Source organism: Sus scrofa, chromosome 3, assembly GCF_000003025.6.
Source record: "Sus scrofa isolate TJ Tabasco breed Duroc chromosome 3, Sscrofa11.1, whole genome shotgun sequence".
Taxonomy (NCBI): domain Eukaryota; kingdom Metazoa; phylum Chordata; class Mammalia; order Artiodactyla; family Suidae; genus Sus; species Sus scrofa.
This window is the reverse complement of record NC_010445.4, coordinates 51,298,574-51,321,056: the sequence shown is the minus strand read 5'-3', so window position 1 is coordinate 51,321,056 and position 22,483 is coordinate 51,298,574. Positions and strand designations below refer to the sequence as shown.

At 42.6% G+C, this 22,483-nt stretch overlaps 1 protein-coding gene across 1 annotated transcript in view; it reads left to right on the top strand.

Annotated features, from left to right (window-relative positions):
- TMEM182 (transmembrane protein 182) overlaps positions 1–22,483 on the top strand; it is a 234,227-nt gene that overhangs the window by 171,634 nt on the left and 40,110 nt on the right. Inside the window, exons 5-6 of the transcript XR_002342518.1 lie at positions 17,926–17,951; positions 18,044–18,112. The gene's annotated coding sequence lies outside the window, so the exon portion shown is untranslated. The remainder of the gene's footprint in view (positions 1–17,925; positions 17,952–18,043; positions 18,113–22,483) is intronic.

Genomic DNA, 22,483 nt, shown 5'->3' with positions numbered 1-22,483 from the left:
TTCCTACCAATGGCACTTAGAAGGCTATTAATGCTTCTTGGCTTACACTGGCCAATATGGTAGCCATGAGCCACAAGGGACTTTTAAATTTTAAACCACAATTAATTGAAATAAAATGTAATGAAAAGCTCAGCCTCCCTCAGTGGCATTAGCCATATTTCAAAGGCTCAGTAACCACAGGTGGGAGTTCCTGCTCTGGTGCAGGAGGTTAAAGATCTGGCATTGTCTCTGTGGTGGCTCAGGTTGTTGCTGAGGCATGGGTTTGATCCCCAGCATGGGAGAGTGGGTTGAGGATCCAGTGTTGCCACAGCCTTGGTATAGGTTGGAGGGGTGGCTTGGATTCAGTCCATGGCCCAGTAACTTCCATAGGATGTGGGTATGACTAAAAAAGGAAAAAAAAAATTAGCCACATGTGTCTAGGGGCTACCATATTGGACAGTGCAGTTCTAATATGATAGCCATATTAGAACTTTCCATCATCACAGAAAGTTCTTTTGGATGGCACTTGGGATGCTTAATGTTATGAGCCAACTTGTTTGGGTAAGAGATGCCCAGATAGCGAGTAAATCATTATTTCTAAGTGCGTATTTGAAGGTATTTTCCAAAGAGACTAGCGAGTCTCTTTGAATTGGTCAAGTGAGTAAAGAAGATGGCCCTCTCTAGCACAGGTAGGCTAGTCCGTTGATGGCCTGAATAGAACCAAAAACCCAAGGAAGGGCTAGTTCTCCCTCCCTCTCAAGTTGAGTCATCTGTCCTATTCTGCCCTTGGATGTCACCACTCCTGGCCTTCAGACTCAGATCCCGTCTTATACCAGCAGCTGCTCAATTCTCAGGTCTTGGGGCTCAGACCGAATTACATTCCCAGCATTCCTAGTTCTCTAGCTTGAAGAGAGTAACTCAGAACTTCTCAGACTCTGTAACCACCCAAGCCAATTTCTGTAATTATTCTCCTCTTACGTATTGCCCCAAATTCAGTCCTAAAAGAATTAAGTCATTAGCTACTATGGTAGCTGACCTTCAACACAGCCTGAAAGGAATTCAGAGCAGAGAGCAGGAATGAGGCACTCTGCTCTGAGAACAGGCAGAATCCTTGCAGAACAGGAAACCAGATAGTTAGATATTTTTAGGAGCAATTTTTTATAAACCTGGATTCTCCTATCTCCCAATACGTAGAAAAGCACTAAAATGCTTTTCTACTGAGACGTGTGTCTGGCTGCATGTGCCCCTTCACCAAAATCACATGCATACTGACCTTCCCTTAACTCCTTGGAAAGAACAGTTTCTCAGCATTATCCGAAAGTTTGTCTCCTAGGCTATAGTCCTTAGAAAGACACTGAATAAATTCAACTCTCCACTCTTAGCATTGTTCATTTTCTTTCAAGGATATATATATATATATATCCCCTGTTTATAGCCATATATATATATATATACACCCTGTTTATAGTCATATATATATATATCCTATTTATAGTCATATATATATCCTATTTACAGTCATATATATATATATACCCTATTTACAGTCATATATATATACCCTATTTATAGTCATATATATATATCCTATTTATAGTCATATATATATATATATATATGTATATGATATCCTATATATATTTTGTCTCCTATTGGTTCTATTTCTCTGGAGAACCCTGATTAGTACAGAGAATTGGAATCAAGAAGTAAGGATGCTGCACACCTGTTGCCAAAATCCAGTTTCTGTGTGCCAACTTCAATCTTGGAGACAGACTTTTGGGTGAGGAGGAAAACAAACAAACAAACAAACAAACAACTTTATTGCTTTGCCAGACCAAAGGCGACCCAGTGGGCTCAAGCCTTCAAAAATTGTGTGCCCTCCCCACCCACACCAGAGGATTTGGTGGGGATTTTTATAGCAATAGTGCAAGGGTGGGGTTGCTGATAAGCTGTGTGCAGGGCTTGTATTCCTTTAATCTGGCCTCATGGGTCTCCTGATAAGCTTCTGTGGTTCTGGAGGTTATCAAACTGTGACTTTCTCTCTAGAATGAAGAATCCTTCAACAAGTCATTAGCATTTTCCATTTGCTGGGGGTTTTAGTTCTGTAGAAGAGCTCAAAGATACTGTAATGTATATTTTTTGGGAATTAACCAGGACCTGCCCCAAGGCTGTACTGTTGTCTCCTGACTGTTCCTCTCTGGTCTCTGCATCCCCTCCCTTCCCTGATTAGCAACTGTTTGAACCTGCCCTTTGGAACTCAGGGAAGGTCATGGAGGCAGAAGTCTATTCCCTATAAGCAAGAAACAGGGGACCCAGAAAGGCTTGTGTGCCCAGGAGCCCCACAGGATCCTGCTCAGTTTTACACCTAAAAATGTAGAAGCAGCTTTGGAATTGGGTAATGGATAAGCCTAGAAGGGATTGGAGCTGGAAGAAAATACATTCTATTCTTAGAATACTTAAGCAGTCGTGAACAGAATGCTGGTAGAAATTTGGTGGTACAGGCCATTCAGACAAGGTCTTAGAAATAAGGAATACGTTATTAGAAAATGAAGGAAACGTGATCTTTATTTTAAAGTGGAAAAGCTGAATTGCACTCATGTCTTAGTGCTTTGTGCAAAGTAGAACTTGTGAGCAATAAGTTTTAATATTTAAGCAAATCACCAGCCTCTCTTGCATGCTTATAGTAAAATGTGAGACGAGAGAAAAAAGACAAAATTCTTAAACAAAAAGGAAGCATAACTTGAGTTTGGAAAATTCTCAGCCTGTTCATATGGAAAGAAATGAAAAAGCTCCTTTGGGAGAGAATAGAGAAGGTTTGGCCAAATTTAATAAGGATATGACCATGCTTGGCCATCTCAACAGAAACCAAGAGCTATTCATCTAGATTTTGAGAAGATTGGTCATCCATCTAAATGAAAGCCAGAACCTATTGTACAGACAATTTGGAGATCCTTGGGCTGTCCCTTCCATCACAGGCTCTGAATGCAAGGGTCTGGGAGTCAGAACAATTGCAGAGGAAAAACTGCTGCATGGGGCACCTCCTCACATTGCAGGCTGTACTTCCTAGGTTCTGATGCTGTGTTCCTCTGCTGTGCCAGGAGAGGCTCCAGCAGCCCCTTGTGTGGCATATGCAGAGTCCAGCAAAGCATGTGAGCAGGGCTTCTCCAGACAGATTTCAAAGGATAGAACAGCCTGGAGCCACCCAGGATTGATCCAACTGGCAGGGTTGCTGCTTGGTATGCAACCCAAGTAGGGTTGCTGCTTGGTATGCAACCCAGGCAGGGTGCTGCTGTGGGGTGGAGTCATCTCAGAGAGCCTGCCCTAAGGCAGTGCCCAGCAGAGCCATGGGGGCAGGGCCAACCCCACCCCTCAGCCCCCAACACACAGCCTGTAGAGTCCCTGGCATGCGATTCTAGTCTAGGAGAGCTGCAGGTATTGGAATGCATGCATGCAGTGGTGGAGGGTGCACCCAGCAGGGTCATGAGGTCAGGATTGCCTTGAGCCTCCGAGGTCCAACTCTTGTCCTAGTGGGTCTGGAAGTCAAGCTCTAGAGACTTAGACTTATTGTCTGTTCCGTTAGGTTTTGGACTCACCTTGGACCTGTTACTGATGTTTCTTTTCTCTTTCTCCCCTTTGGAACAGGAAAGTCTCCCCACGCCTGTCGCATTACTATATTTTGGAAATGTTATGGAACTCAGATTTAGCTTCTACCACTGGAGAGCCAGTCCTCCAGAGACAAATGCTGGTTGGAAGGGAAAGCTTGCTTTATTCGGGAGACCAGCAACCTGAGGAGAAGGCAGACTCATGTTCAAGAACCAACTCCAAAATTCTGCTTGACCATGAAAGTTTTTAAAGGGAGAAAGGGGAAGTTAATTGCAGTTAATCAATTACTTGCAGTTAATTTGCAGAGGAGGTCAGAGTCTTGCTTATGTTACACTGTGTGCAGAGTTTCTTCTGACTGGTTGGTGGTGAGGTAACAGGGTGGTGGGTGTCAGGATCCTGTGCTCAGCCTAAAGTTACCATCCTCCATCTGGGTGGGAGCCTTAGTTCCTGCACAAGAACCCAAAGGTATTGATATGTACATTCTCCAAGGAGGGCAGAGGACCCTGCCCCATGGCTGCACTGTTGTTTCTTGACTGTTCTTCCTATGTTTCACTATCCCCTCCCTTCTCTGACCAGCATGTGGTTGCATCGGCCTTTTGGAACTCAGGGAAGGTCAGGGAGGCTGAATGAAGACGATTTCTTACAGATAAGAAATGGGGGACACGGAAGAAATTTGTACCTGAGAGGGTCACTCGGTTTCAGAAGCACATATCTATTTGATTTCATAGGTTCATAGCTAGAGTCTCACCCATATCTTATTTAGATGATATTTTATTTTATTTTATTTTACTTTATTTCATTTCATTTCATTTTATTTTATTTTTGTCTTTTTGCCATTTTCTTGGGCCGCTCCCGCGGCATATGGAGGTTCCCAGTCTAGGGGTCGAATCGGAGCTGTAGCCACCAGCCTACGCTAGAGCCACAGCAACGCTGGATCCGAGCCACATCTGCAACCTACACCACAGCTCACGGCAACGCCGGATCGTTAACCCACTGAGCAAGGGCAGGGACCGAACCCGCAACCTCATGGTTCCTAGTCGGGTTCGTTAACCATTGCGCCACGATGGGAACTCCAGATGATATTTTAGATGAGACTTTGGATTCAGACTTTTGAGTTTATGACATATGAGAAGAACATGAATTGAGAGGAGGCCCTGGAGTGGAAGGTTATGATCTCAGTGTGTTTACTCCTCCAAAATTCATATGTTGAAACCTAGTGCCCAACGTGATGGTATTAGGAGGTGAGGCCTTTAGCAGATGATTAGGTCATAAGGGCCCAGCCCTATTAGAAAACAAAATTCAACTGAGCACATTCGAAGATCTGGGGATTCCCATGTGACTTAGCGGGTTAAGGATCTGGTGTTGTCACTGCTGTGGCTCAGGTAGCCTCTGTGGAGTGCATTTGATTTCAATCCCTGGCCCAGGAAATTTTGCATGCTGTGGCACAGCCAAAGAAAAAAGAAAAGAAAAGGAAGAAAATAATCAAAGATCTAATTTGCTTTATTAGGCACTTTATGAATTGAACCAAGCCACATCCCATCTAGCAAGTAGAAGGGTGAACTGATGGAAGATAAGAAAAGAGGACAAAAATCTACTGGCAAAAGGAAAAAAAAAAAAAAGATTATTTTTAGGCCAGAACACCTTCTGCTTGGGGGGAAGGGAATATCAGAAGTCTTTACCACACAGATGCTTAACTTAACTAGAGATGTGATTTAAAAATATATATATTGGAGTTCCCACTGTGGAGCAATGAAATCAGCAATGGTTCTGCAGTGCCAGGACACAGGTTCAATCCCTGGCCCAAGCATAGTGTGTTAAAGGAGCCTGTGTTGCCACAGCTGTGGTGTAGGTTGCAAGTGCATTTCAGATATGATCCCTGGCCCAGGAACTCCACATGCTGCAGAACGGGGGAAAAAAAAGAGTATTAGCAGCATCACTCTCAGCTACTACTCTGCAGTTTTGTTGATCCTTGGTGTGACATGTGGCATGACATTTTTGCTTAGTCTCTGTGCTATTCACAGATCACGGTCTTGGGTTCACAGATTTTAAGTCAGTCATTCTCTTCATTGCTTTTCTAATGTTCTCCTCTTAGTGAGGCCATTTGCTTGGTGGTTAGTGTGCTGTGAACATGCATTTAGTTAAACTTTTTGAGAGAATACAATGCACCAGGGGGAATGGTATGATTATAATTAACAGAAAAATTCCTAACATTTGAAGTGCTCTTTGGAGCCATGGTCTGCAAGACCCACCCAAACCAATCAAAGGAAGACCCCATTGAAGGAATCACCCTTTTAAACTAAGTGGCTTTCTCAGGGATCTTACGTAACTGACTTTTGGCTTCCCCAGAAGTGTCAATCCAGGTACAGCAGGGGATGTTGGTCACCCCACACACACACACACACACACATCTCCTTGCTCAGCTAAAAGATAATCAAAGGCTATCCTATTTTCAAGAACAATCTTGGCCAGAAAGTTGAATGATTTTATTTATGCGGCGAGGGTCTTAGCACTTAGTGCAGTGTCTCCTAGAGTCAAGGAGAGGCTTCTGACCATTTTCCCATTCTAATCCACTCCTAACCAGGGAATAGATTTACTCATGAGGATGGCTACATTTACTCATATAAGACAGAGATCAGTCAGGGTTTTAGCACATGTGAGAAAAGAATGTTCTAGCCTAAAATAAAGAATTATCCTAAAGGCCTCACAAAGATGGGTATTGCTGGTGAGATTTCTCAGTGAGTGGGGACAAGTCTGATCTAGTTAGCCATGGGAATGTGGGGTGAAGACAGGGTGTTACATGTCACAATAAAGGAGAGACAAGAAGAAAGGGTTTCATGTTTAGTTGGAGTATGAAGTCTTAATTTGTCATCTTGGTTAGACGCCGTCTACAGCAATGTTGGCTACTTCTTTTCTTTCTGTCTGTCTGCCTGTCTGTCTTCCTTCCTTCCTTCCTTCCTCCCTTCCTTCCTTCCTTCCTCTCTCTCTCTCTTTCTTTTCTTTCTTTCTCCTTCCTTCTTTCTTTCTTTATTTTAATGGCCCATGCCATATGAAATTTCCTGGGCCAGGGATTGAATCCAAGCAGGATCTGTTAACACACTGCAGGAATCCAACCCATACCTCCACAGTGACCCAAGCTACTGCATTCAGATTCTTAACCCACTACACCACAGTGGGAACTCCAGTTTATTTACATTTCTAGTCAAGGTGATTCTTAGACCTCTAGCATTTTTATGGGACTAGATGTCATTTGGGGTTCTCCTTTGCTGTGAGACAGGTACCCAAGTCTGAATCCCTTCTGGTTTTTCGACAGCATCAATGGTCAGGAGCTCTTAGTAAAGTCCCTTTCAAGGGGGCACAAGGGCTGCCTTCATACCTAGTGACTCCAAATCAGTAGGGTAGGAGAAAACTGGAAATGTTAATTTGATGAGTCCTAACCAGATATTTGAGGAAATTATAGAAGAATACATGATTTTGTTCAGTTTACAAGTATAACAAAACCTCAGAGACAGTTGGATAATGACTGACCATGTAAGTCCTTTTCTAAGGTTGCTTTGCTGGAACCTTATAAGCAAGGTACTAGGTCCATTTTTTCAGTCAGTTCCTTGAAGCCGTCAGGTCATATCTGCATCTACACATATTTTGAATATGATATTTCAGTGAAATCCTTGGTAATACAGCCAGGGTTTCTAATTGTGTTCTGTCATAAGGCAAATAAATTCTTATTGAACTTATGCAATAGATACACTGTCACAAAAATAAGAATACCTGCTGAGAGTTTCTGAATTCTGGAGGATCAGGTAGGAAGAAAAAGTGAATGTGTTATCTTTTATTTACAAACATATATCTCACCAGATTGTTGATGGCTTAAGAGGAAATATTTCTTTAAGTTTTGGGGAAAGAAAATACAGAACCAGCAATATTTCAAACACAATGTTGTAACACTGTATCACCCTCCTCAGTTCATTCAGTCCCATGTTACTAATTCTTGTTCTGCCTGAGTCCAGTTTTTCCATCAGTTCTCTCAACCCTGCCTGGTGATCAAGGGTGACAGGGACAGTGATAGTTCCCAGAAATTTGTAAGGTTTTCGCCAAGGCTCATATGATTTGCTCAGTGAAGCAGGTGATTCTATCACTGGAGATTGTGGAAGGTATACCCCAAATGAGAAACACATTTTATTTTTTTTCTTTTGGCCATGCCTGTAGCATGCAGAAGTTCCTGGGCCAGGGATCAAACCTGTGCCACCGCAGTCAGGTTTTTACATCAGACCCAGATCTAACTCTGGCTGGTAACCATCAACAATTCCATGATCCATTAGGCTGGAGGAAAGTGTTGAACCAGTAGACCTCAAAGAATGTGGATTGCAGACTGATGTCAAACAATTGGAAAACTGCAGACTAAACTGTCCACAGTTTCCAACATGGAATCCAGGAATAGAGTGAGGTTTCCCACTCAAAAATCTGAGAATTGTGGTCTGAAAAGACAATTAAATGGAGACCTTGGGAGTTCCCATTGTATCTCAGTAGGTTAAGGACCTGACATTGTCTCTGTGAGGATGTGGGTTTGATCCCAGTGGGTTAAGGATCTGGCATTGCCACGAGCTGTGTTGTAGGTCCTAGATGCGGCTCGGATCCTGAGTTGCTGTGGCTGTGGTGTAGGCTGGCAGCTGCAGCTCCAATTTACCCCTAGCCTGGAAACCTCCATATGGCTACAGGTGTGGCCATACAAAGAAAAAAAAAAGTTGGAGAGCTTGGATGCAAGGAGAACATAGGTCAACCAACAGAAACTTACCAAAGGCCCTTGGAAATAGCTAGAAAGACTGAACTCTAAATAGGGTTTGCTGGTGCCATGTTTATGTGTCCTATTGTCCCCAAAGGCCATTGACCATTCACTTCAGATCTCATTGCCACCATCAATCTGTTAAAAACCAAACTTCAACTGTGAAGGATCTAGTTGACTTTATCAAGCAGTTCATGAATCAAGCATCACTGCATTTAGCTAGTACAGGGGTTCTCTGAGAGGTTGTACAAAATGAGTGGTTTTTATAGGAAGAAGTGGGGAGAAGGCCCATGTGACCCTTGCTGACTAGAAAATCCCAGACGGATGATTTAGATTATATTACTGGGGAAAGTCAAAACCGCAGTTAAGTCAGATATGAAGTCTGGGTTTGGTATCCTCAGATTTAGCACAAGCGAAGCCATTCTGGGCCTGTGGTTTTCCTTCCATGAATGGTATTAATACCATTATATAAAAGACCCTCCAGAGCTCTAGGGCCCCTTCTGCCTTGTGAGGACACAGCAAGAAGTCCTCGTGTATGAACCAAGAAGCCCTCACTAAACACCCAATCGGCTGGTGCAGCAATCTTGGACTTCTCCGTGTCCAAGAACTGGGAGACAGAGATGACCCCCTAGTCCAAGTTCTTGGACTTCTCTGTGTCCAGAACTGGGAGACACAGATGAGCCCCCAGTCTGACACTTTGTTGTTCTAGCCAGAATGGACTGGGCGCTCTTCCGTATCTTCCTACTGGCCGTTTCTTTAGAGCCAAAGGACCCTTTCTTGTTTGTGCAGTCAGCTACACGACCTGACTATTCTTTCATGACATTTCTTTTTCTTCAGTCTTCACATTTCCACCATCACCATCAAAGTCTAGCCCTCATGACCTGTTACGAGAACTTTTGCATCAGTTCTGACTATCGATTCGAGTCCTAACCGAGGTGATCTATTCACCTCAACCTTCTCTTAGTTTCAGTTCAGCCCGTCCAATGCCTCTAGACTAAAATTCAAAAACAGGGAGTTCCCACTGGGGCACAGTGGGTTAAGGGATCTGGCATTGCCACTGCTTTGATGTAGGTTGAAGCTGCAGCTTGGTTTCCACCTTTGACTCTACTGTCTGTAGAAATCTGCCCTTAACTTGCAATTCACAAAGAAAGAGAAAAAGCAGTAAAGGATCCTTCAAAGTCTTTTCATCTAGTTTTGAATTGAAGAAAATGATGTAGCTTACCTGCATCGCTCTTATTTTATCATTTTTATTATTAGTTAAATTCTAAAATATATCTCTTAGTATACATAACATATGCTGTGCAATAAATTAATTCATGATTAAATCCTCAACTTTTACATTTATTGCCTTATATATAAAATAACCTTTGAAGCATTAATGTAGTACTAATTATGTTTTTCATTTGATGTAAAGTGCTTATAAACTGTCTCACATAACTACAAATTAAACTACATAGTAATACGTTGTATTCTGTATTCTTCTTTCCAAAAAGCTCAGGGACCTTTACAGAAATCATTTTATTAATCTTCACACATCTCTGAGATGAGATGTTTGGTTTTAATTATCCTTCCTTCTGCATTTGGGAAAGCTGCACGAATGCCATTTACCACTGAAGTATACAGACACAGTGCCAAGTGTGCCATGTTAATACAGAGCAGCATAAAGGCCGAAAAACCGTCTCTTTCATCAAACGTACATCATTGTTGAAAATTTCAGAAGTTGCATGCCAGTAGGAAATGAGTTGCCTTCTGTTCTGTTCAGGAGTACCAAACGCCTTACCTTGTCTGTTCAATATTATGATATGGTGATCAGATATCCAGGGATGTGAGTCAGAAAATTTACTATAGGACTTTAAAAAAAAAAATCTCCCCTCTGTACCTCTTCTCCTGAATCCTTGGATCTGTCTCATTTCTATTGTTAAAAAGCAAAATTCAGCTGAGTTAGTCTGAAGATCTAATTGCCTTCAAAGGCATTGGCTGGGGCTGCAGGGGTCTCAAGGCTTAAATGGTGGAGGGGCTGCTGCCATGCTTGCTCATGGGGCATCTGGAAGGCTTGTGTGGATGTTTGCACAAAGCCACTTCACAGGATGTCTGTTTTCCCCCAGAGCAAGTGACCCAAGAGGGAACAAGACAGAAGCCATTGTCTTTTTATAACAATTCTTAAAGTGACGTCCCATCTCTCTGGTTGTATTCTAATCTTTAGACATGAATAAATATCTCACCCACCCTCAAAGGTTGGAGGGGGCTATGCAAGGACCCCAGTATTGGGAAATGCAGATCATCTGGTCATTTTCCATGGTGCCTGCTGCAAGCACACCATTTTCACTTTTGTAGACTTTGTCTGGTAGCTCAAAATTTCCCAGGAACTTAAGACATATTTTCTTCTTTTATGTTGTTGTTGTTATTATTATTATTATTATTAAAGTATTATTGATTTACAATGTTTCATCAAGTGCTGTTGTACAACAAAGTGACCCAATCACACACATTTCCCTGTGCTGTACAGTAGGATCCCATTGCCCATCCATTCCATATATAACAGTTTGTGTCCCCTAAACCCCCACAATGCCCATCTCTCCCACTTTCTCCCCTTCCCCCTCCTGAACCCAAAGTCTGTTCTTCTTGGCCATGCTCTGTTTCTGTTTCTTTGTTTGTTATTTTTAGATAGGATCATCTGTTCCATATTTTAGATTTCACAAATAAGTGATATCATATGATATTTGTCTTTTTCTTTCTGACTTATTTCACTTTAGTATGATAATCTCTAGTTCCATCCATGTTGCTGCAAATGGCATCAGTTTATCTTTTTTTTTTTTTTTATTTTTTTTTATTTTCCCACTGTACAGCAAGGGGGTCAGGTTATCCTTACATGTATACATTGCAATTACAGTTTTTGCCCCCACCCTTTCTTCTGTTGCAACATGAGTATCTAGACATAGTTCTCAATGCTATTCAGCAGGATCTCCTTGTAAATCTATTTTAAGTTGTGTCTGATAAGCCCAAGCTCCCGATCCCTCCCACTCCCTCCCCCTCCCATCAGGCAACCACAAGTCTCTTCTCCAAGTCCATGATTTTCTTTTCTGAGGAGATGTTCATTTGTGCTGGATATTAGATTCCAGTTATAAGTGATATCATATGGAATTTGTCTTTGTCTTTCTGGCTCATTTCACTCAGTATGAGATTCTCTAGTTCCATCCATGTTACTGCAAATGGCATTATGTCATTCTTTTTTATGGCTGAGTAGTATTCCATTGTGTATATATACCACTTCTTCCGAATCCAATCATCTGTCGATGGACATTTGGGTTGTTTCCATGTCCTGGCTATTGTGAATAGTGCTGCAATGAACATGCGGGTGCATGTGTCTCTTTTAAGTAGAGCTTTGTCCGGATAGATGCCCAAGAGTGGGATTGCAGGATCATATGGAAGTTCTATGTATAGATTTCTAAGGTATCTCCAAACTGTTCTCCATAGTGAACATTCCCACCAGTTTACATTCCCACCAGTTTATCTTTTTATGGCTGAGTAATATTCCATTGTATAGATGTACTGAATCTTCTTAATTCATTCATCTGTCAATGGACATTTAGGTTGTTTCCATGTCTTGGCTATTGTGACTAGTGCTGCTATGAACATAGGGGTGCATGTATCTTTTTTGATGAAAGTTTTGTCTGGATAGATGCCCAGGAGTGGGATTGCTAGATCATATGGTAGCTCTATATTTAGTTTCCTGAGTTACCTCCATACTGTTTTCTGTAGTGGTGGTACCAATTTATATCCCCACTGATGGTGGAGGAGTTTACCTTTTTCTCACACCCTCTCCAGCATTTATTACTGGTTGTCTTGTTAACGATGGCCATTCTGACTGGTGTGAGGTGGTCCTTCATTGTAGTTTTGATTTGCATTTCTCTAATAATTAGTGATATTGAGCATTTTTTCATATGCCTGTTGGCCATCCATATGTCTTCTTTGGAGAAATGTCTATTTAAGTCTTCTGCCCATTTTTGAAAGCCAGACACTATAAAATTCCTAGAGGAAAACATAGGCAGAACGCTCCTTGACATAAATCACAGCAACATCTTGTTTGATCCACCTCCTAGAATAATGACAAAAAGACACAAATAAACCAATGGGACCTAATCAAACTCTAAAGCTTTTGTACAGCAAAGGAAACCATTTTTAAAAAAAGAAAGAAATAAAAGAAAAGACAACCCACGGAATGGGAGAAAATCTTTGTCAATGATGCAACAGACAAGGGACTAATCTCCAAAATATACAAGCAACTCATGCCAGTTAACAGCAAAAAAACACATTTTCTTGTTTGAAGAGTTCCTTCACAGCAACCATTTGAGATCATCAGAGTGGTTCTTGGGAGCTGGGGTTTTTTTGTTTGTTTGTTTGTTTGTTTGTCTTTTGAGGACCACTCCCGAGGCATATGGAAGTTCCCAGGCTAGGGATGGAATCAAGAGCTGTAGCTGCTGGCCTATACCACAGCCACAGCAATGCCAGGTCCGAGCCACGTCTGTGACCTACACCACGCCAGATCCATGACTCACTGAGGAAGGCCAGGGTTCAAACCTGCGTCCTCATGGATACTAGCTGGGTGTGTTTCCACTGAGCCACAAGGGGAACTCCCAGGCTAGACGTTCTTCACTGTGAGGGGCTGTCCTGTGCATGATAGGATGTTTAGTGGCGTTTTTTGTTTTTATTCATTGGATGCAACATACACACAAGACAAAGAAAATGCTTTTAGACCTTGCCAAATGCCCCTGGGAGAAGAAAGGGCAAAAATCATGTCCATCTGAGAACCATGGGTTAGGTAAACATAAAGCCAGACAAAAACTGTCTGCTATGTTCTATAATCATAAAACAATCAGATAAATTGAGACTGCTGTGTTAAGAGTATATTTCTGAATAGTAGAATTGTGAGAGATTTTAACTTTCTTTCTTATGCTATTTATTTTCTAAATTTCTTACAATAAGTATGTTCTTGTTGTAAAATCAGAAAAATCTAAAAAGTTGCCAAATTATTAGAATTAAAGTAATAATGAACTAAGTAAAGTTTTATTAATTTGAAGTGTTAAATCTTGACTGTTTAAATGATGACTTATAGTAACATCCTTTCATCTTTATTAAAGCTCATCTGATCTTTAGAATAAGCTAGACGTTTTCTCCATTTTAATTAAATGTCTTAAAGTAGGGAGTAACTTTTATAAGATCTCTCAGGTGGAAAGGATGAGCCTAGATCTGAATTCTGGCTTTCTGCTGTTAGGTTTTCTACTGAACTCCAGAATATTTAGCCATCTGGGTCAACAGTCCCAGGAAACTTGATGCCTTTTATCATTATTGTTTCATTATTGTGGGTTTGCCAAATGTTATTCTGTGCTGAAAGCCCTGTGCTTTTTATTTGCCTTAACTTCATTCACACCCTGAGCAGTAAGGGGAGGGACATAGGTTAGATGTTGGGAAGTATTGTAAAAATTGGGACCATTTGTAACCTCAAATGACTCTAGATGCATCCTTTGGGTCCAGACTTGGGGTTTGCTGGTCAACTGGGCAGTAAAGAAGTGAAAAGTGAAAAGACCAGCAGGTCACTAATGAGATGTGCCTGTTTTGGATTTGGGCAGCATTTTATGAGGGAGAAGGCATTCATGGGGCCCATGATTATTAGATTTCCTTTCTTGTTGCTAAAGTTGATTTTGGAGAACAGGGCTTGGGTGTGCAGCAAAGTGGGCTGTCCACCATTGAGCCCTGGTGGTCACAGGCAGTGTGGGCCCCTGCTGGGTCTGCACCTATAAGACAGAGCAGAGGAGAACCAAGGAGGAAGGTTGCTTCTGGTGGGGGCTTGCCCCAGGGAGGAAGGAGGGAGGGAGGGCTGGCCTCACCTTCTTGCTCATCTGATCCTGAGTTAGGTTATTCACTTCACCTGCAGGAGGAGGGGCCATGGCTGAGGCGGAAGGTCGGGGTCTTTAGGGTCAACGCCCTCTCGTGGAAACTATGGATTCACTTTGCTGTGCCGGGAAACGAATACAGCATTGTAAGTCAACTATATTCCAGTAAGATCAAATTAAAAAGAAGAAAAAAGGGAACTAGCAGAATGGGGAGGAAGCATTTGCTTTCATGCTTATCAACATTCTTACTCTCCATGGAGATTTAGCCAATCAACGTTAATTTCTCAGATAAATTATATTTCCTTTTGGGGAGGTCCTAGAATCAATCTCATGAGAGTCTCCTAAATAGTACAAGAGAAGTAATGACTTTGGATAGTGGTTTGCAGAATAAATCCGACTCCTGGAGACCTTTGGTGAGAAATCAGGTGACTGGATCATTAAACACGCCTTGATCCTAAATAGGATTAATATCCCAATGCCATAGGATTTTAGATCATTTTAAGTGAAAGACATCAGACATAATAATGTTAAAACATTGGGAAAACACAGTTTTGAAGATTAGATAATTTACCTCTATTTCTGCCCCAGGGCGGGGGAATGCTGAGGAGATCCTTATAAATAAAAATATGACGTCTGCTTTGTGGAGCTGGGAGGACACAGCTAAAGGAAGAACTTGCGACTTGGGTCACAGAAAATCCCTTTGAACAAAAGAGAACCTTGGTGAGCATACATGCCCCAAACTCAGAGCGGACTGAATTATTAAAACCACGGGCAGATGTAGACCAGATAAAACACACCAGGCTCCAACGTCGAAGCAACAGGAACTCTGCTCCATAGCAGATGATACATCAAACTCGAAGTCACTTTTTCAACCTAGTACATTCCAAATGTTGAAAGAGAAGGATTAGGAATGAAATTTGCCCTTTAACACAAGGGGTCCTCATTAATCCTGGCCAATTTAGGGGAGCACATCTTTTTCCAAATCCAGTGAGTTGGAATCTAGGTCGTGAAATTTTCTTTCTTTCTTTTTTTTTTTTTTTTTCTTTTAAATTTCCTTATTTGTCCTCCCTGGAGTTTTTTGAGGAGATACAGTGAAATGACAGAATAATGGATAAACCAAACAGAAGGAAACATCCCATCTAGGAAATGATATCCCCTGAGTGTGATTAAATTGTTCAGTATCCTAAATGTTATCATGAATGTTCAATAGTCTCCTGAAGGGTCAGAGTGTGGGACCCACTGCCCTCAGACGCTGCTCTTTATTGCAGACTAGAAGGAACAGTATAGAGAGATGCAATCTCCTCTAAATATTTTTAAAACTGTTAAAAGCGGAGTTCCCCTTGTGGCTCAGCAGAAATGAATCTAACTAGTATCCATGAGGATGCGGGTTCAATTCCTGGCCTCGCTCAGTGAGTTAAAGCTCCCGCATTGCTGTGAGCTGTCATGTAGATCACAGATGTGGCTTGGAGCCTGCATTGCGGTGGCTTTGGTGTAGGCCAGCACCTGTAGCTCCAATTGGACTCCTAGCCCCGGAACTTCCATATGCAGCAGGTGCTGCCCTAAAAAGGGGGGAAAAAACTGTTAAAAAAAACCTAATGGGTGCAAAAAGAAAAAGTAAAAGCACGAAGAATTGGAAAGGGTTGAAATCCTAAGCGGGATCAAGGGACTTGTTTTATAGGCTAAAATACAGAGGTCATCTGGATGAGGAGGGTAGCGATGCGGTTGAAAGCTCACGATGCTGGGTGTCTGACCAACGCCAGCTCTCAAGACTTTGGTAGATCCGAAATTTTGTCTGCACAGTGGGGAACCGGAGGGTGAAGGGTGGGGAGACAAGGATAGGACTTCCCTGTTAGCTTGGGCTCTAGGACATGGATGCTTTCACTTTTAGCCTAGAGATGGTAAGTTGCTGTATCCACCCAGTTTACTGCACAATTTTATGGGGAAAAAAATGAAATTCCTTTAATTTCTATAGCACGTAACTCATAGGTTTGTGACTTATCAGATTTACTCTCTGGTAAATAGAGGTTGGCACTTACTTTGAAATAAGGTGAAGAGTCATGCCTCTGCCTTGTCTTCTGGACTGCTTCTTTTTCTTTTTCTTTTTCTTTTTGGCTCTACCCATGGCATGTGGAAGTTCCTGGGCCAGGAACTGAACCTGAGCCTCAGCAGTGACTTGAGCTGCAGCAGTGACAGCCTTAACCCACTGCACCATAAGAGAACTCTCTAGCTGTGCCTTCTGGACCTTTTTTTTTTTTCTTTTTTTTTCTTTTTACGATTCTACCTGTGGCATAGGGAGTTTCCCAGGCCAGGAGTCTAATAGGAGCTGCAACTGTGGGCCTGTGCCACAGCCATGGCAACATCTGATCCTTAACCCCCTGAGAGAGGCTGGGGATCAAACCTGCATCGTCATGGGTACTAGTCAGATTCGTAACCTGCTAAGCCACAATGGGAACTCCCTGAGTTTTTTTATATGAGTCGGAACTGCATTCTGCCCCCACTCTCAACTTCTTCCTCCCTTGGGCAGTTGGCTGCACTATTACACATGTTGAGTAGGCAGGCATTGCTGATGGAGTGTGCCAATTCCTAAACCCCACCATGGGCCACCCACAAGGTTGGGGTACTCCTTGAACATTATCTCATGAAAGCTTCACAACCACCTTAACTCATATGTGTTTTACCCCCAATTTACAGAGGAAGAAATTGAGACTCAGGTTGGGTGACTTGGTTGGTATGTTTTAGGTCATTGCTGTTCCTGATGATCACTACCTTGAGAAAGCAATTCTTCTGGCCCCTGGTCTAGGGGTGTTAGTGAGTGATAATTCACCCACAGAGGTTGGCGTGCAAGATTTCAACCTGTACAAGTGTGTAAAAATGTGTGCACACATGTGTGTGCATGTGTGCAGATGTCAAACTTTATGCAAATAGCCTCTTACTGTGGCTTGACTCACAGCATCATTTCCTCTATTCAATATCACTTTACGTGGCTCACATACTTACTTTGTTTGGAATTAGTACTTAAAGATATTTTATGTGCCAGAGATGTACATTTTTGTAACCAGATCTACCAAATTCTGTTCCCATATTAGTCTCATAGGAAAAAGCTCTTAGACATCATGGAGAAATGAGACAAAGACTGTGTTGTGCTGAATCCCAGACCTTTGTAGACACTCTGAATCCAGACCAGCTTAATTATCAGCCAATTTGTTATTCTAGCATTGCCACGGAACATTTCTTTCCTATTCGCCAAGAGAACATAATTTTTCTCCTAGCTGCTCTATACAATCCAGCCACAAATAACTAGATGGTAGTACCACTCAAATTAACGTATAGGCAGAGTGATTTCTGCCAAATCAGAAGGTATTGCAAAAACTTCTGGTTTTGCTCCAAAATCTACCCTAATGATTTACAGATGAGATCTAAGTTTGGAATAGCTAAAGTTAATTCAGAATTTGCTAAAGACTTCAGATTAAATCAAAGTTGTTTTTTTTTTAAAAAAAAAAACAGGTTTACTTCCCATATTTCTTATTTTTGTGAATGCCACCATGAATTATGGAGGCCCCTCTAGTAAACATCTGGGAGAATGGGAGGAAATATGGGCTCGAGAACACCTGAGTTTAATTGCTGGATATGTGCCTTTGTTATGCCTTCTCAAGCTCATTTGGCTTAATGCTTTAGTGCAGGACTTGAAAACTACAGAAGAGGTGAGAAGCAATAGATATCTTTCTCGGCATCAGTTGAAACCTGCAAGAAAGCTTGGCTTCGGCTGATATTTGTGTGGATTGGATTTTTTAAGAACCAGAACAGAAGAGACCAGTGCACCCACATTTTCCTGCCGTGAGTGATGAAGAGGAGGAAGAAGAAGGTGAGTGTGTCAAGGATAATAACCTGTGATGCCGAAGTGTGCTGCACTATTAATTCGTGACTTGTCATTTGCATTATGATGAATTGCCTGGTGTGGATTGGCAGGAGGCTGTCTTAAAAACGATTCCTTGGGAATTTCAGAATCCTTTCTTTTTTCTTTTTTTTTTTTTTTTTTTTTTTTGTCTTTTTGCCTTTTCTAGGGCTGCTCCCGTGGCATATGGAGGTTCCCAGGCTAGGGGTCAAATTGGAGCTTCAGCCACCGGTCTACACCAGAGCCACAGCAACGCGGGATCTGAGCCACATCTGCAACCTACACTACAGCTCACGGCAACGCCAGATCCTTAACCCACTGAGCAAGGCCAGGGATCGAACCCACAACTTCGTAGTTCCTAGTCGGATTCGTTAACCACTGCGCCACGATGGGAACTCCCAGAATCCTTTCTCATGAACAGTTCTAAAACACCTATTGCTTAGTCTCCTTCTGGTTCCTTCAGAATGTGCGTGAGATCAGAGAGTGCAGCTTACTGACATTCAGTAAGACTGGGGACAGAATTGACTAATCAAAATCACACTGGCAAACCTGGGTTGTTTTCCTCCAGAAAGCCCATGACCCCATCCCTTGATTTCTCACTTGGAAAGAATTCCTGTGAAAGATGATCAGGAGGTATTTTCACATATGCTGCATTTGACTCCCAGAGATGAGATGATCTCCATTTACCTATAGGAAAGGGATGAAAGAAAACTGAAGTATGGACTAAATTCATACTTAGAATCTCTTTTCTGGTCCAACAACAAAAGCAGCATCTATCTGTCTGAGTGTGTTACATTTCTAAAGCACATTGGATTTTCGACATCGTGGGCAAGTCTGATAACCTATTACATTCATAATTACCTTATAATTACTTTTTAAAAGCTCTTCACATAAACTTTCTTTTCTTTTTACACACATACATGTGTGTGTGTATATATATCCCATGAGGCTTTTTTTTGGTTTTTTGTTTTTTTGTTTTTTGTTTGGTCTTTTTGGGGCTGCACCCACTGCATATGGAGATTTCCAGGCTAGGGGTTGAATCAGAGCTACAGCTGCCAGGCTATACCACAGCCACAGCAATGCTAGATTCTGAGCCGCATCTGTGACCTATGCCATAGCTCACAGCAATGCCGGATCCTTAACCCACGGGATCGAGGCTAGGGAACGAACCCAAGTCCTCATAGATACAAGTTGGGTTCATTAACTGCTGAGCCACGTCAGGAACTCCCCTGTGAGGCTTGTTTTCATATCATTTCCATTGTGAGATGAGGACACTGTCTTGGAGAGTTGGAGGGGCTTGTCTGGGGCACAGCTGGTAAGGGTGATGGCAAGCTCAGAGGAGAATTTTCTGATTCGGAGTGCTTTCTCTACCCACCAAACCTTACTTGTTGTTTTCTAATACCTCATTATTGCCTGGAATTGTCTCAGTCATTCCCTAGACATGGGGGAAATTTCTAGCACAAAATATAATATTGAGGAGTTCCCTTCGTGGCGCAGTGGTTAATGAATTCGACTAGGAACCATGAGGTTGTAGGTTTGATCCCTGCCCTTGCTCAGTGGGTTAACGATCCAGCGTTGCCGTGAGCTGTGGTGTAGGTCGCAGATGCAGCTTGGATCCTGTGTTGCTGTGGCTCTGGTGTAGGCTGGCAGCTACAGCTCTGATTAGACGCCTAGCCTGGGAGCCTCCATATGCCATGGGAGCGGCCCAAGAAATAGCAAAAAGACAAAAAATTAAAAAAAATATATATATATATAATATTGAAAAACACAAGACATGAGCCTGAAATTCATGAGCTGGGGAAGCACCTAAGCTTCTGAATCAGTTTACCTCCCTTCTCAGCTTTGTGTGTTTTAAAGAGTTCTTAGGAAGCATTTACTTAGGATTATTCAACTAATGTTGACCTCTCAACCAAGAGGTCAAAGGTGCCCAACAAGATCACACTTCAGTGATTGTATGGAGAAAATGTGAGAGAAAAACATAGAGTTGGAATTCATTCTCAGCCTGAAATGCATTGAATGCATCCCGTCTGAATTTAAAGATACATAGGGTATAACAGTACAAAATGCAATCCACTGGACATGACCTCTAATGAACTTGGGAGATTTGGGGGAGCATTCCAAGGACTATAAGGACCACTGGGGTCTACTTTTATTAAAGTATTAGGTCGCTTTTATGTTTCCACTTCTCTCTGTTTTCTTGTGCAATGCAGTGTGAGTTATTGCATCTCCCATGGGGAAAAAAGACACTTTATTAATCATTTCCTTATAAAGCCCAAGAATAGTAATCAAAGAAATACTGAAAGAAAGGAAAAATTGGATTAGTTTTGTCACACAGCCAATGAGAATTGACAAAGTGGGCGATACTGGATGAACACTTTCCTTGAAAAACTGTTAATTTTCATAGCTTCTCTAAGTTCTGTTAGCAGGAAAGATTGTATTTAGGGGGAAACAACAGTAAAATTTAATATAACAATGTATAAAATCCTTTATCAGAATAATGCTCCCACAAATTGATTACTATTAAAGTAATCAAAGTTGCAGAATAGGGAGGAAAAAAAATCTGTGAACTGGTTGAAAGAGGCACCTAAAATGGAAGATGCTAAGATTAATAGACCTGGCTTCCACAGGGCATTCTTAGAAAGATCTTTAACTGTTTCAAACTTCTTTGAGTTCAACTTACTAAGTGCTTGAGACTTGGTGAATAGGTCACATCTCTGGTGGATGCAGTGTAACTCCCCCCCCCGCCCCGCCCCATTTCCCAGACTAAAGTGGCACCAAGTCACCACTTCCTGAAGCAGCCATGAGAACTGGCAGATGTCTGGTGGATCCTCGTGGCACAGGGGGGAGGTCATGCCAAGACTGCATCCTGGAGCATCAGTCCTGCTAGAATTTTCATCCTCACTCAGACAAGTGAAGGAAGCTTGGGGCACCTGGCTCTTGCCGCCAACAGAGCACTGGGACTGAGTGAGGCACAGAGCAGAGGAAGATGTGGGCTGACACAAGGACCAGAGAAAGGCATGTTAAGAGAGAAGGAGGGACCTTCTCCTTGCTTCTACCTGGGAAGACGACGTGCAGTCCTTTCTCTTCTACAGCCCAACTTTCTCCTCATCACTTCTAAGCGCATATCAGCTGCCCTCAAAATGTGGTCTCTTGTTAGAAACTCAAGTTCGTGGGCCCACTCAAGACCCATAGAATAGGACATTCAAGAGTCAGCTGCAACCTGAGTCCTAACAAGCCCTCCTGGTGATTCTGGTGCATGCCAAAGCCTGAGACCCTCTGCCTGACTGAGTCATACTGCCCGTGGGGAGTTCTATCCACCGCCCCACCCCCATGCTGTTCTGTGTCCCCATCACCATCCCTCCTGCATCACACCTCCTTCTCTTATTCACCTAGATGGCTCTCAGCTCATAAGCCATCCATGTAAAACAAATTACATGGAGGACTGATGGACCTTCTCTGTGCTTCAGTGTCACCTGCAAATACAGAGCAGTCCAAATCTTATCTAGGAATCTTCTAGGCAAGTTGTGTGTCTAACATCTGACCCCACAGTAGTGACCAGGCTTTGCTCGGATAGGCCGGGGGGCTCGAATCCCCATTCATTAGCTATGTGATCCTAAGTCTGCTGTTTGTAGTCTCCAGGCCATTTTCTTGTCTCTTACCCCACAGTCGGGCTCACATGCCAGGATTTCTGAGTGCAGCAGAAGCTTGTTCTACTGAACGCAAAAAAAGTAAAACCAAACAGAAAAGTTTTGACTAGTAGAGATGAGATGTAAGAATAAAATGGAGCCCTGAGCTGCTAAGTAGCCATGACTATGGGGGTGGGCAGAAGATTGGAGCATGAGCTAACCCTGCGTGCCAGGCCTGAGCAGGGCAGGGCAGCACACGGTTTGGGGAAAAGAGCAGTAAATGGAGACTGCGAGACCAGTTCTCATGCTTCCTCCAGCATCACTGCTGCATTTTCACAGCTATAGAGGGAAGGCTAGAGAATCCTGGTCTCCATGACCCCATGGGGTTGAGGTCTGAGTGCAAAAAGGCTGTGGATACAGGGATGATCAAAATGTATAAAAATATAAGCCGGAGATAACTGGGTACCACACAGGCGCCAGACACTTTGCATGTCATATCACTTAATCCCATCACACATGAGGTTGGGGCTATTCCCCATCTGACTACAGAAGAGACGAGGACACTTGAAGATCCCATGCCTGGTAAAGGGCAGTGACGGGCTTGGAACCCGGAGGTGTTCCCACCAAAGCAAAGGCAAGCAAGATGCTTTCCTGACCTGGGCCCTTGGGAGGCATGATGGCACTGGTTTCTGTGTGTGCCAGCAGCACTGGGGCT